This window comes from Sturnira hondurensis, unplaced genomic scaffold (assembly GCF_014824575.4).
Source record: "Sturnira hondurensis isolate 20B ecotype Veracruz unplaced genomic scaffold, ASM1482457v3 Scaffold0022017, whole genome shotgun sequence".
Lineage (NCBI taxonomy): Eukaryota > Metazoa > Chordata > Mammalia > Chiroptera > Phyllostomidae > Sturnira > Sturnira hondurensis.
Window position 1 is genome coordinate 1,270,672 of NW_028094648.1, and position 20,456 is coordinate 1,291,127.

A 20,456-nucleotide genomic window follows, 5' to 3' on the forward strand; every position below is an offset into this window, starting at 1 on the left:
AATAAAAAGCTCTGCATGGCTGAAAAAAACAGTATTAAAATAAAAAGAAAACTAACTGTATGGGAAAACATATTTGCCAATGATACTTCAGACAAAGGTTTAATCCCCAAAATATACAAAGAACTCACACGACTTCACTCTAAGAAGACAACTAACCTAATTAAAAAATGGGGATAGGACTTGAACAGACACTTCTCCAAGGAGGACTTACAGAGGATCCAGGGACACATGAGAAGATGCTCAATACTGCTGGCTACCCAAGAGATGCAAGTTAAAACCACAATGAAATACCACTTTGCACCTGTGAGAATGGCTATCATAAACAAAGAAACAAACAACAAATGTTGGAGCGGTTGTGGGGAAAAGGGGACTCTAGTCCACTGCTGGTGGGATTGAAGACTGGTACAACCATTATGGAAAACAGTGTGGAATTTTCTCAGAAAACTAAAATTGGATCTGCCTTTTGACCCAGCAATTTCACTGCTGGGATTGTACCCTATGAACCCTAAAACACCAATATCAAAGAACCTATGCACCCCAATGTTCACAGAAGCACAATTTACAATAGCCAAGAGTTGGAAGCAACCTAGGTGTCCATCAGTAAGTGAATGGGTCAAAAAACTGTGGTACATATACACAATGGAATTCTATGCAACAGAAAGAAAGAAGAAGCTCCTACCTTTTGTAACATCCTGGATGGAACTGGAAAGCATTATGCTGAGTGAAATAAGCCAGGTGTTGAAGGACAAATACCATATGATCTCATGTTTAACAGGAAGCTAAACAACAAAACAAACAAACAAGCAAAATATAACCAAAGACATTGAAATAGAGAACAGGCTGACAGTGACCAGAGGGGAGAGGGGAGGGAATCTCAGGGGAAATAGGGGAGGTATTTAGAGGAACAAACATAAAGGATACATGGACAACAACTAAGAAGGGTGGAAATGGGAGGGATGGGGGAGCATGGAGGGTGGGTTGGGATGGGAGTAATAGACAGAAAACTGTACTTGAAAAATAATTAAATAAATTAAAATGATTGAAATTGAGTATGTAATTTAAATAAATATTAGTTTGTTGAAAATACATAAAGGAACTCACAAAACTGACAAAGAAAATAACTTGAACAACCAAGCTGTGGGAAGAAGAGAAACTACGGCAGCTTCAAGTATCCCAAGTGACTTTTTTTGTAGCAGCAGCTTCAATTGTCCCCAGATTCCACCCCTAAACTCATATGTGATAGATTTCACATATTATTCAATCAACCTACTAGTACAGAAGCCTAGAAACAAAGAGAAAAAACAATATTTTTCTAGTAAAACATGTTCAACTGTCTGGATAATGGGGGACTTCTAAGTTTATTGTAAGTTGCTAGTGACTTTAATAAAATATAAGCGTGTGTCATTTATGTATAATTCCTTTTGAACACAACTTGGTTCTTTTCCAATGTCTTGCCAATTGTATATGATTTTATTACTCATTTTCATGTGAGTCTATTGGGGAATGGAATGATTCTGCCTTTATCTGTTGTCCAGCAATTTCTGGTTCCTGAAAGTCTTGTGGGAAGATATAATGATGGAAGAAGTCTACTGCACACACATCAGTGGCAATTTCAACTGTGTTTATAACTCACGTCATTTTGCTCGAGATGCAAACACATAGGAGAGAATTACTGATTAGCCTGGTTTAGAACATATGCCAATACTTGTCCAAGGGATTTTGACTGCTCCACCTAAATTGCATGAAAGAAGGTGGGGTTGTTTCCAAAAAAAGACACTATACCCCAGGAAGGCATCAGGTGGCAGAATTGCTTCTGAATTGGCATCATTCCATGTATGCGTTATATCATTGCCAGGGTTACCTAACACACCAGTAGTCATCAGGAAAGGTGCAATTTCACTAGTGAGGAAAATGAACCACATCTTCTTCTAGTTTCACTTTAGTTTACTAATGGTTCACAATTAGGAAACTTCGTGTTCTCCAAAATTTAAGGAAGTGCAGAACAGGCAGTTTTAGTGTAATTGCTTTAGATAAAAGAGATTCTTGAGATGGTTCATAAAAACAAAATAAAACAAAACACATTGCTTAGAGCACTAGAGCGTAAATAATAATTGTTCAGCAAAATCACTTTGTAAGCATGTAGCTCATATATAATTTGCTGTATTTTTGTCTAGATACACAGGGAACCCTGTTCTGCTGGAGGTGGTGGCACGGCTTCATTAAAGAGGCAGGGAACGAGGTTCTTTCACTTTGTCATTTCCTTCCTTAGTTATATTGCAAAAAATGATGGTGTTTAGGGCTCATGACTTTGTAGTTATAGGCTATTTTTTAAGCCCATATATGTTCTTACGGAAAACCAGAATTTTTGGATGTCAAAATTATCCAATTATCTTCATTCTTTTTTATAGCCTGCTTTTATTCATGTACTTAATTTGTGCCTATCTATATTTTTCATCTTTTTCTTATGGATTTTTCATAAAACTTTAGGAAATAATGATTTCCCAAATGTTCATTACACATGCTAATAGTGCTATAATATGTAAAGTTTATTTCATGGGGCCTGGTTATTTTAATAAATGCAATTAATATATACAATATATTTTTGTGATTTTTGTTTCACTTATGCAGAAAAAATATGGAATTCTCCAATATTAAAATATTTCAGTGGTGATAATTATAATAACTATGTAAAATATATATTACTCCTATGAATTAGGTAACATCATCATTTCTATTTATAAATAATTAATTTAGGGCTTAGAAATCTGCATATATTTTACATGTATTAAAGACGATTGTTAAATTTCAAATATAGCAAGTTTGTTCCAAGACCTTAACAGTTTTAAAGTTATGAATATTATGGCTTTAACACAATTTTAAACAAGTACTAGATATTTCATAAATATCTGTTGAGTTGAATGGAATGACTTTAGTGCACATCAATTAAAATATGTGTTAACAATTTCCAACACTCTGGGTAAAGAAAAGTTTGCCAGTCCTTAAGTGATAAAGCAAACTTACTCATCTACACCTGTCAATAACTTGCCAAAAATAAAGCTGCCTATCCTGAGAAGAGTAGCCAGTAGCAACCATCTTTCAATGGTATTTTAGAGGGAACCACTTTATCATTAAGAAAATGAGAAAGTTCTTAAATGATAAAATGACCTTCTTCAACTACACCAGTCCTTAAGTGAAAAAACAACCGTATTCATCCACATCAGTCAATACATCTTGCTAAAAGGAAACTGCCTTTCCTGGAAAGAGCAGTAGCCAGTAGCAATGATCTTTCAATGATATTTTAGAGGAAACCACTTAACATTAAGAAAATGAACATTTTCTTGGTAAGAGCTGAGAATTCCCTAGATGCAGCAGGGGACTCCCAGAGATGCTGACGGTCAATAAGCTTCAAGAAGAGCAAACAGCAGCAGGTCCCCCATTTCAGCGACTCTCAGCAATAGAAATCAGTTGCTCCACACACCTAGGGGGTAAAACAAAATCCAGTACTTCCCAGTTGTCCAGGCTTCCTCTCTCCACCCGTGGCAATGAAAAGCAAATACCGCTACAAGCAAGACTGAAGAAGCAGCAGCAGTAACACTAAGAGGGAAGGAAACATGAATTGTTTTGGGAAAAGGATTGTGAGCTAAACACAAGTACTTAGATCGATGAACCTTGAAGGAAGTATCTGAACCTAGTTTCACAGGCTAAGAAAAGATGTATCAGTAATCAAGTAGAAAGTCCACTTTTCATAAGGTATGAATTCAAAGCTTTGTACTAACTCTTTTTAATGATCTCATATTATTTTCAATTATATTTATAGAAGGAAACACTTATGCACAGAAAGAATCAGTAAATGTGAACACTGGCTAATGGAATTGTATTGTAGAGTACAATTCATTGTAAATATATTATATATAATATCTATATATAAATTAGATATACATGCATAGTAAAATGTATGTATAAATATACACATAGTTATATTAAGTTATGTAAATTCAAACACACATAAAGATATATTAAAAATAACGAACTGTGAATGCGTAGCCAGTGTGATGATAACAAGTTGTCAAACATATATGTAAAATCAGAATTTCAGAGAGGGAAGATGAATGAGGCAGAAAATTATTTTTAAATGGCCAAACATTTTACAAATTTGAAGAATATCAACACAGAGACTCAAGCTGAGCCAAACTCAGGTAGTATGCATACAAAGAAAGGTACATACAGAAATGTTATATTCAGAAGCTGAAGACAAAGATGTAGAGAAACACTTGAAAATGGGCAGAGGAATAAAGGACATGTTACCACAGAGAAAGACGAATCATGTTTGACTTGTCATACAGCAAGAAAGTGGATGCCAGAATACGATTGAATGAAATCTTCACAGTGCTAAAATGAAAGATTGAGCTTTGTAAATGGAACTTTTGTCTTCTACAAGTGGAGAAAAAATAAAGACATTCTAGATAAATGAAATTGAAGAGTATAAACATATTCCAAAAAATGTTTATCAATTTGAAAAAAGTGTCAAAAACAAAAGTTGAATCTGGAGAAAAATAATTGAATAATGTTGAAAAATGTAAATATTTAGCTAAATATAAGAATTATCTTCATATCATTTTAGACTTTTTAAAAGACAGTAGAGTATTGAAAACTAAAAGAACAGCAAAGTATTGTGAGGGTTATAACATATGTAGATGTAAAACATATGAAAATAGAGCCAAAGAATGGGAGAAGAAAGTACAAATACAATGTTGTAAGGTTCTTACACTATACCGCAAGATGTATGTTTTAAAGGTAGACTATGATAAGTATATTTATCATACATTTATCATCCAGGTGCTTCAGCCTAGCTTTTGGCTTTCCCCAAAACTAAAATCACCTTTGGAAAGGAAGAGATTTCAGATCGTCAATGAGATTCAGGAAAATATTACAGGGCAGCTGAAGGCAATTGGGAGAACTGTGTGAGGTCCCAAGGTGCCCACTGTGAAAGGGACTGAGATGTCATTCTCCTGTGTACAATATTTCATGTATCTTTTCTAATAAATGTCTCTATTTGCCATAGTGCATGGGTGGATACTTTCTGGACAAACATTTTACATATCTATATCTATATCTTTATCTATCTATATCCATATTCATATTCACATCCATATCTATACCTATATCTATCTATATCCTATTGCAAACACTAGAACACTTACTAAAAAAACAAAGCAAAACAAGACAAGCATGTGTACCTCTAATAAGGGAATACTGGAGAGAAAATGAAACTAAAGCCCTGACCAGGTGACTCTGTGGGTTGAAGTACTGTCCCGTTCACCAAAGGGTGGCAGGCTCATCTGGGTCAAGCCACATGGTTAGGTTCTAGTTCCTCCCCTCGGTCAGGGCACAGACAGGAGGCAACAGAGCCATGTGTCTCTCTCACACTGATGTTTCTTCTCATTGATGATACTCTGTTTTTCTCCCTCCCACTTCCTCTGGCTCTAAAAACATCAATAAACATAGCATCAGGTAAGGGGAAAAGAAAAGAAAAGGAAAAAAGGAAATAAAAGAAAGCAAAGAAAAGAAGAGAAAAAGAAAAAAAGCCTTAAGTCTTCAATTTATCCAAAGGAAAGTAAAATACAAAAAAATTAAAACAAACAAACAAAAAACCAAAGTTCAATTGGGATGAATAGAAAAATATTAGGATGGTAAATTGAAATGCATTCATATCAATAATTACATTGATGTAAAAGATCTATAATCTAATTAAAAGGCAGAAATTGTCAGATTGGATACAGAAAGCGTAGTGTAACTGCTGTCTACAAGAAAATTCACTTTACATATAAAGGTATAGACTGAATGAAAGAGATAAGATGGACTGGAAGTAAATGATAGAAGAGTATATACAAAAGGAATCTAGAGATGGTTATACTAAAATTGGACAATGTAGTAGAGGACAAGAAATATTACCATGGACAAAGAGGAAAGTTTCAGTATGATGAATCAATTCATCAAGAAAACAATTCTAAATAAATACTCATAGAAATATGGTTTTTGAAATATTTTTAAACTCTGAGGAGAATCTGTACACTGCGAAGTATATTGTGCAATATTTTTAAAAACCTAAACAAAGAGATATCCGAGGTCCATAAATTGAAAGACTTGCTATTACTAACCTGTCAATTTCCTGCAAAATGGATCCATGGATTCAAAGGAACCCTACTCAAAATTCAAGCAATTTTTTAAAATTTTATTCATTTATCTTTAGAGGGTAAGGGAAAGAGAAGAGATAAATATCAATGTATGGTTGCCTCTTGTGAGTCCCCTGCTGGGAACTGGCCTGCAACCCAGGCATGTGCCCTGACTGAGAATTGAACCATGATCGTGTGGTTCGCAGGCCCACACTCAATCCACTGAGCTACACCAGCCAGGGCTCAAGCAAATTTTTAACTAGAAGTTGACAAGTACATGCTAACATTTATATGAAAAAGCAAAAGATCTACTCTGTGAAATTATTTTTGAAAGAAGAACAGAAAGGTCTTAAACTATGTGATTCTAAGATTAATTCTAAAATGATAATCATCTAGGCTGTTTGGCATTGCTGCATGGATACTTTGCATAAATGGACAAGGAGACACCCACACATGTATAGTTAATAGATTCTTGATAAGTATGCCAAGTCCATTCAATAAGGATTTTCTCAAAAGCATTCTTTTAATAAAAGTCTCCAAACACCTCAACATTCTGTACTATAAAATTCCATTTACAAAATTCCAGACTAGTCAGTGATTATCAGAGCCTGAAGTGAGGGCAAAGATTGACTGCTGGGAGGGAGAGGGGCGCAGGATAGTGTTGGGGATCATGGAAATGTTCTGTCTCATGACTGCTGTAGCTACTGCAGTCATTTAATCAAACTAGTTGTGGATTATCTAGTTCTGTGTTTTAATCAAACACTTAATTTTGTGGATTTTTTAAAAAAAGTAAGTTATATCTCATTAGCACTATAGTTATGTAATATAACTCTCCATATTTACAGAATAAAGAAAAATCAGACATTGTAGTAGATACAAAAAAAACCCTCTAAAAAACAAAACTATACCTCCCCCAAATCCAAATTTGATGAAATTCACTATATTTGATAATAGAAAATCTCAGCAATTAAGAAATAGAATGAAATATCCTCAATATGATAAAACTCATCTATAGCAATTTTTAGTTTGCATCGTTCTTAATGATCAAGTTTTGAATTAATTTCCTTAAGATAAGAAAAAGGGTGGGATTTCTGTTTTATTACAATATTGAACACTGTTCTGAAAGTCCTACTAGTTCAACAATTAAAAAAATAAGCATAAAGATTAGATGTAACATCTTTCCATGATATAAGATCTATATATATGAAAAAACAGCATTTCTCTATACCAGCAACAGTACATTGCTGCATCGCATAGTAATATATAGCATTATAGTACATTACTGAGAAAAATTAAAGCATACATAAATAAATGAAGTGATATATTGTGTTTGCTTTAAGAAAACTAAATATATAAGGAGTAAATTTATCTACTTTCATTTTCAATGAAAATCCTACATACTACAATAAATGCTTTTATTTTTTTTCTTTAGAGAAGGATAAGCTGGTCTGAATATGTATAGGAAAATGCAAAAGCTCTATGTCAGGGAAGTCAAAATCCTTTTCACAGGGGGCCACATCAGCCTCTTGGTTGCTTTCAAAGCAGCAAAATAATTTTAGGACTGTATATAAAGTTAACTACTCCTTAACTGTTAAGAAGTTGAAATTACATCCAGCCCTTTGAAGGCAACCATGAGACTGATGTGGCCCCTGGTGAAAATTATTTTGACACCCCTGCTCCAGAAGAAACAAACAAAAACAACCAAGAAGACTTGCTTTATTAGTCAGTTGTTGGGTTTACTTTAAAGCTGCGATAATGAGGACAGCAGGGTATTGGCATTAGCACAGACAAATAGGTCAATGGACCGTAGTGGGCATACAGAAGCAGATCCACAATACAGGTTCAAGGTATTTTAAAAAAACGTACCTGCAAAATCCAAAGGGGAAAGGAAAGCTTTTAAAACAAATATTTCTGAGACAACTGCATACCTATGGAAAAAAATGGCTAAGAATGTCGACTCATGGATACCATTCTTAAAATTTTAGTAAAGACACATCATAGACCTGATCATTTAAATCTCAAACTTAAAAAAGTTTTAGGACTTGATTAAGCAAATATATCTTAGAAAAATTAAACAAAAATAAGTGTATTTAGTGAAAAACTTTCCTAATCAAAAGACACCTTTACCAACAATAACAACAAACAAAAATCTATGTATCTGACAAATGACTTTTATAAACATTCATAAAAAATTTATACAAGTCATTAATAAAGAAAAAACACATCAATAAAAGAATGGGGAAAGACTTGAGCAGATCATTACAAACAAGGTATAAATGACCAATTAGCCATGTAAAGATGCTCAAAATGATTTTTCATCAGGGAATTATTAAATAAACTGTAAAGATATATTTCTCATTTTTCTAGATTGTTAAAATTTAAAGATTGAGAATAATAAATGTTTATGAGTGGATGGGATACCTACAATGCTTATGTATTTCCAGGGCCTACAAAATTGTTCATTTGCTTTAGAAAAGTGCATGGTAATTTCTTATAAAGTCAAACATCTCCTAACTTTTGACTCAACAATTTCACTGTTGGTTATTAATCTATAAGAATGATAGCATATGTCCTAAAAAATGTTGACAAAATGTTTGTGGCAGCTTTATTCATGACAGCTTTAGACATAAAATAACCCAAACATCCTTCAAAAAAGAATGAGCAACTTCAATCCACCATGCAAAAAAAAAAAATACTTCTCTCAGAAGAGAAAGTCTGAGAGAAGTATAGGAGAGAAAGATAGTGCAGAATACATAATCAAGTCTATTGAATTAGTCTTAAAGTTAGAATATGGGGTACTTCATTAAAAATCTTATTGAAGTTAAATTTACTGAACATAATGTTATGTTATAAGAAAACATCTATTTTTAGGTAGTCTACTGAGTATGTACTGGTAAAGAACCATGGTGCATGTAAGTTCTCAAATGTCTGAAAACATTTTGAGATATATCAAATGTATATACATAAATGATTATATACATGCATACATATGTGTTTATACTTGTATGTATGTGTGTGTTTGTCTAAAACAAGAGATAGAGCCCGTGCATATGTTAGAATAGATAAATATCTTCAACAAATGAATCTGGCTATGAGGTATACAGGTTTTTGTACTCTTACTCTGATTCTTGTAAATTTTCTATACATTTGAAATTTTTTCCAAACAAATATTTTTTAAAAAGTCACAGCTAAAAAGCACAAGAGTAAATCTAAAAAGATTATTTTGAATGTGAGAAGTTAAGCACAAGAGTGTGCTTGCTGTATGACTCCATTTTGGTGATGTTCCAGAATAGACAAAGCCCACCCATGACATTAGAAATCAGAACCGCGATTGCCTGGGCAGGGAGCACAGGGGAGACTTCATTATTCACTGGAAACGAAACAAGAGACCATGCAGAAGCGATGGGAACATTCTATATCTTAACTTTGTTGTTGCATGGGCTATATATCTGTTAAAACACACTGCTGTTTTAGGACCTGTGCATTTTACTCTACGTAAAAGATATCTCAGTAAAAAGAGATAATTATAAAAAGTGCATTTATAAATTATCCTAGCAGACAATGTAGATAGGCCAAAATTAAGTGCCTTTTTGCTCACATTGAATTGTCTATATTGAAAATTTGCTTTCTGGGGCTAATACTAACATCATTAGCCAGCTTAGCCTGACCCTAATTATTTTGTTGTTGCATACTTTATTTTATCCATCAGAAGAGGCTGTATATCTGAATACATAATTCACAAAAATATAATTAGATTTCCAGGAGTGTACTGGTAAATTAACAACTGGCATTGTGGGGAAAAGGGAATTATCCATTTAAATACTCCTGCCATGGGCGATTTCTAGCTAAAGAAGCAGGGATAGGAGAAGATAGTATCAGTTCTCATGCTGACTCCAGCACACTCCTGGGTTTAACTATATACATACTGTATCTACATATGTAACATAATACATAACAAAATGTGAAATGGTAAATAGAAGATCACTACCCACTGACTGCTGTTTAGCAGTTGAGCGATGTATTTTGGTGATCACATATCCTATTTTGGGTCTTTTCTTTTATAGTGACTTGTTTTTCAGCTGAATTTCAGCTTCTTTACTTTTGTAAATTTTGCAGCAGAAATCTGAGTAAGGGTCATTTAGGCCGGTGACTAGCTGAATAAGCACTGGATACTGCTGATGGTGATTATTTTTTACCTGGTGGCATTAGGAGATGTTTGCAGACACTGACATTGTCAGGATACTTACCCTTTACTGCAGGTATTTCCCTGAAAAGTCTTGATTTTGTGTCATCTCCGATTAAGGAGAGCCCATTCTCTTCTCGGCACGTGAAGCAGTTCTTCATCCAGCGGATTTCAAACCGAGAGCTTCTTTGAAAAATGTGTGGGGAAACGTCTTCTTCTTTCCCCAATTCCTCTCTTCTGTCTTAACTCTGGTTTGTCTTGCTTAAAGAAACATATACACCAGTCGTAGGCCAGTGGAAAGGTTCAGTGTTTGTTGTTATTTCTTTTTCTTTAAATGTTTGTAATATATGTTGATAGACAAACTCTAAATGCATCTATGATTGTTAATAAGAATTTTGCCAATATATCATCTGATTGACAACTTAATTTTGTATTTCCTTCTTTATTGTAGGTTTTTTAAAAACTTAAGCAATTTTAAAATGCTTGTTTGGGTCTGGCAAATGTTTCCTGTGTGCATATTTTGAGGCAATGTCTTTCTCTTCTATTATCTACACTGGTTATTATATTTGTACTGATCTACAATATCATTTAGAACAAGCAAGTTATTTTATGAAGTCTGCAAATATACCTCCCCCCTTAGTATTTTTCAACAATAAGTGTAATTCATTTTAATTTGATTGTTGAAATTTTGTATTTTATAGTTGTATGGCAATGGCTCAGAAGACAAAATAATACATAGAAAATACATAATTTAATTTTTCATGAAGAAAATTGTGAATACATATAAAAATAATTTTATGAAAGTTTATCTTAGCATTATTTATATTTGTAAAATTTCCATCTAATCTAAATGTAAAATAATGGTAGGCTATATAAAATCACTCATTTTGTATGAATTAAACTGCAGACATGAAGAATGATATAAAATATTTATGTTTTACTTTCATGTTTCCAATTTTAACTTTATTTTTATTCAATAATACTACTAATAATGTAACACTGTAATAATAATACTGTAATGCTGTAATTATTAATACTGTAACTAATACTGTAATAATACTATTACAGTTGTCCCCATTTCCCCCTTTGTCCAACTTCACCTAGCTCCCCACCCCCTTTTTGTCTAGCTGTCCTCACACTGTTGTCTGTGTCTGTGTGTTATTACATATATCTTCTCTGGCTAAACATTTTATCTTCTTTCATTTTCTGTCCCTCTGTTCCTCATCTCCTCTGACATCTGTCAGCCTGTTCCATATATCTATGCTTCTTTTCTATTTCGTTTGTCAGTTTATTTTGTTCAATACATTCTGTGTATAAGTGAAATCATATTGCAGTTGTCTTTATATGACTGGCTTATTTCACTTGGCATAGTAATATTCAGGCCCATCCATTCTGTTGCAAAAGGTAAGATTTCCTTCTTTTTTATGGCCATATAGTATTTCATTGTGTAAATGTACCACAGCTTTTTTACCTACTCATTTACTGATGGGCACTTGTGTTGTTTCCAGATCTTGGTTATTATCAATAACACTGCTATGAACATAGGGGTGCATATATTCTTTCAAATTGATGAAAGACATGGAATATTATTGATATGCTAATGAGTGAAAGATCAAGTTACAGATATTGTTATTCTGGAGATTATGATTTTACTTTTATTTAAAATAAATGCAAAAACATTATGAGTGACCACCGAGTGGTAAGATTATGTAGGTTTTTACTTTTTCTTTGTGCTTTTCAATACTTTCTAAAATTTTCAACATGAACATATTTTTATATTAAGGAGATACTTAACTAGGTGAAATAATTTGTGTGACACGGTAAGAGAACCTAAAAACAAATATACCATATTTTTCAGACTATAAGACACACTTTTTTACCACATTTTTTGCTTCAAAAAATGTTCCTTATTTTCCTCCTCTAAAACCTAGGTGCATCTGGGGTCCTCATCATAAAACACGCCTAGGTTTTAGAGGAGGAAAATAGAAAAAAATTTGAAGAAAAAGTGTGGTAAAAAGTGCATCTTATAGTCTCAAAATATGGTAATTATTTTAATTTTTCTTCTTTTTAATTAGCCAACAAATAAGTGGTACCATTTTATCCTTAAGTGGTCAGTTTTTCTCTGCCATTACTACTATGCCTATAAGGGTTTTCTTATTTTCTGAAGAAGGAACTGAAATTTACGCAAGCTATGTGTTCACTAGACAATCAGCAAAATATAAACTATCAGGTCACAGACAAAGCAGGAATTGTAGAACTATAAAAAATCTAAAGATTCTTGGAGGAAAAGCAGAATCTAAAATAAAAGAGACTCCTTATCAAATAAAAACAGAAATCTTGATTTCTTCAAGAACTTCTTTCCTTCTTCCTCATATGCACTTTCTCTCCCTTTATCCCTTCCTTCCTTCTTTCCTGCCTCCAATACTTTCATCTTTTCATCATTCCATTACTTAATATCTTACTGACTTCTTACCATGTTTAAGCACTGGGGACCAGGCAAGGTTCCTGCCAACATTCTCATTGAAAGGGAACACAACTGACCTTAAGCAGTAAACAAATATGAGAACTGCAGTTAGTGACATGTGCTTGAAAGAAAATAAAACCAGGTGTTGGGTGAGTGGCTGTGAGAAAAGTTGAGGGATATTGAAGGTGCCTTAGAGTAGGTGGTTGGGGAAGTTCTTTCAGGAGAGCTGACATTTGATTAGAATTCTGAATGAAGAAAAGATCTGGAGACAAAAGATTTCAGGTACAATTACTAAGCAAGCAGGAGGGAAATGTGGTACAAGATGTGTTGAAGCAGTAGGAACTGGGTAACTTATGTGCAACCTTAGATTTTATTATTGATACAATGGGAAGTTGTTGGAGGATTTTGAACTAGGATGTTAAGTGCATTTTGTTAATTTGCATATTTTATGAAAGCTAGTATTAATAATGATGAGATATGTCAAAAGTCTTAAAAATATCTTTGCAACTTGTGTTAAATCTAGTAGTATTTTCTAACCAGATTAGCCAGTGAGAGTGAAATGTGAAGTACTAGCCATTCAACATACACTTTAGATAGCCTGTTTCACCGTCTTTCTCAGTGAAATATTATTAATGATCATAGTCAGTTCAGTTTTTCCACATCACTGGGATTTACTTTTTAAAGACTGTATCTCCAAGTACATATAATAATAACTTAACAGTTTATTTTCTGATAAATACGTAAGTAAATAAAAATACAAGAAGCCAAATAATAGAAATGCAACAGGTTGCAATGTGAGGGGTCCCCGAATTAGAGTATTCCCCACGGCCCACAGTTGGGGCATGAAACAAGGAACTGAAACTATGGTTAAAGATGCTTTTCATATCTATGGCAAGTTGGTAGCTCGTTCATAGTTGTGTTACCATGCCGGGTAAAAAGACTATTTGACTTTAAGAGCCTTTAGGGACTTGTGACATAGATGAGGGGGTTGGGGCTATCTTATAGATCACCTCCAATGAGAGGCAGGGAGGCAGAGGCTACAGTGTCATGGGGTACTCTTGCCCTGACTAAAAATGGCAGCTTAAAGTAGGTAAAACATACAAGGAACTGGCAAAAGTAGCTCACTGTAGGAGAGGCCCAATATGAGCTCACCTAGGAAGCTCCTGGTCAGCATTTAAAATAAGGGTGGGCAGGTATCAAGAGAGGGGCTACTTCTGCTTCTCTGAGAATCCCGTCATCAGGGTGAGCTAAAAGAGAGGGCTGGTCTACCAGTGGGTGGTAAGGACGCAACAAGCAGCCATACTGGTTTGTAGTGAAGAGGGCAGTCAACTGAGAGCGATTCTGCCATGCTCCCTGTAGTGAGGGAGGAGCTATGTTTGTTCTTCTGAGGATTTGATCATATGACTTGGGCTTCTGAGAAAGAGGTAGCAGCCATGAAGAAGGAGCAATGAGGTCTGAGGGAGGAAGCAGCAAGCAGCAGTACAGTTTGTAGTCAGGATTCCACCATGTGGCCTGGTGTAGTAATGAAAAAGTCCTGTGGTCTATAGTGAGGAATGACCTGGAGCAAGAAAGAGACCAGCTGGGAAACCTGCCTGGAGAACACAGAAGCAGAACTAATGGAGCTGGGAATTGTGGGCATCTGCCTAACTGAGCACAGGTTCATGGGAGATTCCTGGAATGTTGAACTCTGGCTGGAAATGCTGAGACTGTAGACTTTCTTTCTCTAAAGGATGTACAGAGAAGCCCCTTTCTTGGGATGCGTGCTTTCTTGGACTTCACCACAATCCAGTGCAACATAGCACACATTACCTGGACATTACATGGAGGCTGAGAACAGCATACCCTGAATCCTGAAGGAGAGAGCTGCTGCAAGAGGATGGCAACTATGAAATCCACGAGTGGACCTTCTAGAGGGGCCAGAGAACTGTTTACTCAGCCAGCTTAAGAACAGATAAGGATATGGGAAACAATTGAGCTTGATTTTGGTTTATAGCCTGGTGGGGAGCAAGGCATATGCTGGGTCTCATGGGAGAATAGAGCTCTGAGCAGGAATACTCCTACTACCCCTGAGGTTGGAATCCTGTAAATAAAAACCTGTTTCCCTCAACACTAATTGTTGGGTTATGAACCAAGATTTCACATGCATGAGCCCTGGTTTGCTTGGGTAAGGAATATTGTTTTTATTTTTTTTTTACATTTTGAAATTATTGGTATTTTTTCATTTAACCAAAAGTGTGTGCGTATGTATGTGTATATATATATATACTTTATATAATTTTGTATTAGTTTCAGGTGTACAGCATAGTGACTGGACAGTCATAGACTCTACAAAATACGCCCCTCCGATATTCACTACCCACCTGGCACCATGCATAGTTATTACAATGTTATTGACTATATTCCCTATGCTGTACTAAATATCCTCATAACTATTTTGAGGAAGATTGTGTTTAAAAATATTGGTGATTTGTTTAATGTGATATTTAGTAACAAATTTTGCAACATATTTCTAAAAGCAATTTGATTAACAAGACTGTATAATAGCACATGTTGAGCACAAAACACAACTGAAGAACCCCCTGCAAACAGGAGAAAGTATAACTCTAACTCACTTGTTATTTTCTATTTCTTGGCCAAGTCTGGGCTCTGTAATGTACTCTTTCAACAACCCAATTTTTTGCCTAAGAGAAAAAGCATTGTGTCATCCATTTTAATTATACGTCTTGGGTCTGGCAGTGATGCTGCTGTTGGTACTGCCAACACTGTGAGTCTCTTTACAAAGATATTCCTAGGGATTATGTGCAATGTTATGTGTGATTGGATCAGAACTGGGACACAGTGAATTTTTGGCAAGATTTAAAGATTTCATACAGATAAAAGGAAAAGAATTAAGTTATAAGTGTTTGCCTGTTTTGCTCTGTGGGGCTGATTGGAATAATGGGTAAAGATAATTCATTGAAATCTGAAAAGGCTTAAGTTGATCTACATAACAAGCAGCTGAGTATGGAGGGGTGTGAGAGAGCCTGGAACAATAAAAGCCAATGCTGAAGCACTGAAGGGAGTTTGGGAAAAAAGATTTTTGGAAATCAAATATAGGGTCAGAAAGAAGAGAGATTTTCTAAGCAAATCACTGTGTATGCTTGGAAACAAAAAGTAGCAAAGAGTTGTTTTAGAGTACATTGCTCTGTGTCATGCAATGTATGGCCATTTTAAGAGACTTCAATAAAAATGTATTTCAGCGCATTTGTAATGTGGGCTTTTTATCACTTGAATGGTATGCTGATGGGAAATATACGTTAAGGCAGAAGCAAGAAGGCCCAGCTGTACTCAGGTTACTTAGGAAAAAGCACTAGGCCTGGAAGGCACCTCAGTTTTTCACCCTCATCCACCCAGGAAGAGAAGTAAGCCCAGAGAATGTGAAATATTTTGCCCAAGGGAGAATTAAGCCCTGGCTGGTGTAGCTCAGTGGATTGAGCACGAGCCTGCGAACCAGACGATCGCGGTTCGATTCCCAGTCAGGGCACATGCTTGGGTTGCAGGCCAGTTTCCAGCAGGGGATGCACGAGAAGCAACCATACATTGATGTTTCCTTCCTCTCTCCTTCCTTTCCCCTCTGAAGATAAATAAATAATAAAATATTTTTAAAAAAAGAGAATTATTTTATTATATATTGAATTTTAAATTATTACAAATTAATATAATATAAAACATGGTTGTAGTTAAAAGGATCATAACTGAAATAAATTTTAATCATATGAATTTATCCTCAGAAAATCTTATTGCATGTAAAAAGTCTTCTCATTTGTTTTATCTCTTTTCTTTTATTAACTTTATTTTTTTGTTGACGCTATCACAGATGTCCCCATTTCCCCCCTCCCACATTGCCTAACTCCACCCAACCCCCACCCCACACTCCCTCTGGCCATAGTCACACTATTGTCTATGTCTATGGCTTATGCATATATTTACATTTTAAATGTAAACTTTTTTATTTTTTAATTTATTATTGTTTGGTTACGCTTGTCTCCATTTTTCCTGTGTTTTTCTCCCCTGCCCCATCCAACCTCGGCTCCCAAAGACAATACCCTCCCCATACTTGTCCAGAAGTCCTTTGGACATGTCCCCTTTTTTCTCATTATCTCCCTCCCCCCACTCCTCTGGCCCCTGTCAGTTTTTTCCATATGTCCATGTTTCTGGTTCTTTTTGCTTGTTTGTTTGTTTTGCTGATTAGGTTCCACTTATAGGTGAGATCATATGGTATTTGTCTTTCACTGCCTGACTTATTTCGCTTAACATAATGCTCTCCAGTTCGTCCATGCTGTCGAAAAGGGTAGGGTTCCTTCTTTCTGTTGTGTAGTATTCCATTGTGTAAATGTACTGCAATTTTTTGATCCACTCATTTACTTATAGGCAATTAGGCTGTTTTCAGTCCTTGGCTATTGTAAATAATGCTGCTATGAACATAGAGGTGAATAGGTTTTTTTGAGTTGGTGTTTTGGAATTCTTAGGGTGTGATCCCAGCAGTGAAATTATTGAACCAAAAGGCAGTTCTATTTTTAGTTTTCTGAGGAAATTCCATGCTGTTTTCCACAATGTCTGCACCAGTCTGTATATCTATCAACAAAATCAAAGTGTTGTTAGCCATGTTTTAGTGCTATGTATAATATTAATTAACGCTACACAGTTGCATAGTATTCATAGTATTAATATATTTGGTTTACTATTGATATCATTAACAAAATTGATGAAAAATAGTTTTAATTGAATGTAAGTGTTTGAGTAAATAATAAATAATAGTAATAGATCTACCACTTGCTTTCTGCACAGATTAACAATGACAAAAGATAGTGTGCTACTAAGATACCATCATACAACTTCCAAAAACCACTGAGAATTTAATTGCTGGTTTAATTGACAGCAACAACTAATTATTGGTACTTGGCTGAATTACTTGCTTTACTGATACCTTTGACATTTTATACTTGTCAGTCAATTATTAATATTTATTCAGCATTAATTATATATTTATTTATTTATATGATACTTTCATTTTGCTTGATGTACTTACTGAATAGCAATTCTCTGTTACCACACACTCTCACCACTAGATCTGGGCAAGCAACCTTTTACTTTCTGTTTCTATGAATTTGACTACTTTAGTTATTTTCTATAAGTGGAATTATGCAGTATTTATCTATTTCTAACTGGCTTATTTTGTCGTGAAGATTCATTCATGTTTTAGTACATAACAGGATTTCTTCCTTTAAAAAAAGCCTGAGTAATATACTATTGTACATATACATGACATTTGCTTTATCCATTCATCTGTTAATGGGTGTTTAGGTGTTTTCCACCTCTTGGCTGTTGTGAATGATGCTGCAGTGAAAAGTGAGTGCAAATATCTCATGGAGAATATATATTTTTAATTCCTTTGAATAAATACCCAGCAGTAGAATTGCTGGGTCATGTGATAGTTGTATTTTTAATTCTTTGAGGAACTTTCTTATATTTTTCCATAATAGCTGCACTATTTTATATTCCCAGAAACAATCTACATCTCTGCTAACACTTATTATTCTCTTCCCTCCCTCCTTTCCTTCCTTCTTTCCTTCCCTCCTTCCTTCCTTCTTTTCTTTTCAATAATCTCTGAACTTTTTATTCATCTCTTGCCATCCATGGAGTGCCCTACTTCTCCTGCCTTAATGCCTCAGAAACTTGGTGTCATTGATCTCAGATACCACTTTGCCCATCCACCATGCTGTGGGGGATGGTTTTTTGGATGGAGATGTATGGAATTGCTGTTGTCCAGGGTGTCACCAAGATCAAAGATTGAAGTTCTCCCCTTCTCCCAGCAGGCAGTGGAAGGTGGTAATCTCAGCCTGCAGCTTGACCTTGATGTTCAACAGAGCTGCTACTCCTGGGCTTGCCCTTCTGCCCTTGCCAGCTCTGACTCCAACTGCAGCAGGATCTTGTTGAGCTCTTCCATTAGCATGGTGGAGTGTGTCTCTCTCTCTCTCAGGCTGGTCTCCAAACTAGCCTCCAGATTTCTCATAGAATCCAGGTCTATTTCCAAGGACTGTATATATGTCTCGGCTCTGTGAGTGTCATCTTAGCAGCTCGTAACTCAGCAGTCTGTGAGGTGATCACTGCGGTGCTCTTCTCAATCTTCTGGGACCAGAAGATTGTCTAGCTCTTCTGGGTTCTTCCCAGTTAGCTTGTCAGACTGTCCACCATGACCTTGCTGAAGTCCTGAGATTTGGGAGCATCTGAATCCATGGTCAACCCAGAGTTGGCAATCTGGTTTTATGGACTATTTACTTCCTCTTTGTAGTTCTTCTTCATGAAGAGAAGCTCCTCCATGAAAGACTTGATCTCTGTCTCCAGCTGCAGCTGAGCGACATTGGTGTCATCAGTGACCTTTGGGAACCCATTGATGTCACTCTCTACAGATTGGCTCATGGTCAGTTCCATTTCATACTTGATTCTGCAGTCATCAGCAGCAAGATGGGCATCATCAATCTGTAGAACAATGTGAGCATTGTGCACAGAACTTGTAAGATCTGAGCCCTCATGTCCTCCATGGTCTTGAAATAATGACTCCAATCTCTGACCTGGGAGCTCTTCTTCTCCAGGTGTTCCTAGATTTTGCTTTCCAGTCTCTTATTATCAGTTTCCAGGTTTCTCACCCTCTCCAGGTAGGAAGTCAGACAGTCATTTAGGCATTACATAGTCTCCTTCTCACTCTGGATGCCCCCCACATGTCCATCAGATCCTCTGCCATTCTCACAGACAGGCCCCTGGACCTCTAGCTGTCCTGCACACTGATAGAGTAGAACCCAGAAATCTGGGAGCTTAAGTCCTTGGTGCCTCCATAGACCCTGGCCACATGGCCAGCCAGTTGACTGGACAACTGCATGGAACCCAAAGTTTGGTAGTTTGTGGAGAAGCTGGAAAGGGTGCTGAAGCTCATATTGCTCAGGGAAGAAGGTGAAAGGTCAGTACTCAGGTTCCAGCAGCAGCATCCCTTTCTTTCTCTTCTTTCCTTTCTTTCTTCTTTTCTCTTCCCTCCCTCCCTCTCTCCCTTCCCCTCTCTTTCTTTTCCTTTTTATTGTTTCTTCCTACCTTCCTTTCATGACAGGCATCCTAACAAGGATGAGCTGAAATTGTTGTAGCTTTGATTTTCATTTTCTTGGTGATGAGTGATATTGAAAATCTTTTCATATACTTATTAGCCATTTGTATGTCTTCTTTGGAGAAATAGCCATTCCATTACTTTGCCCATTTTTTAAAATCAGGACATTTGATTTTTGGTGATTGAGCTGTAGGAATTCCTCATACATTTTGGGAACTAACCCTTTATCAGATATAAGATTTGCAAATATTTTTCTTGTTTTGTAGATTGCCTTTCATTTTGTTGCTTGTTTCCTGTGCTGTGCAGAACTTTTTAGTTTGAATAGTCCCATTTGTCTATTTTTCCTTTTGTTGCCTGTGCTCATGGTGTCGCATCCCTGAAATCACTGCTAAAATCAATAGCATGAATCTTCTCCTCTGCTTTCTTCTTAGAGTTTTAGAGTTTCAGGTGTTGCATTTAACTTTTTAATGAATTCTGTGTTGATTTTTGTGCATGGTATGAGTT

At 35.6% G+C, this 20,456-nt stretch overlaps 1 pseudogene; it reads right to left on the reverse strand.

The window, feature by feature from the left end:
* Positions 1 to 18,642: 18,642 nt before the first annotated feature.
* LOC118978570 (keratin, type I cytoskeletal 18-like) lies at positions 18,643 to 19,790 on the reverse strand (annotated as a pseudogene).
* Positions 19,791 to 20,456: the final 666 nt, after the last annotated feature.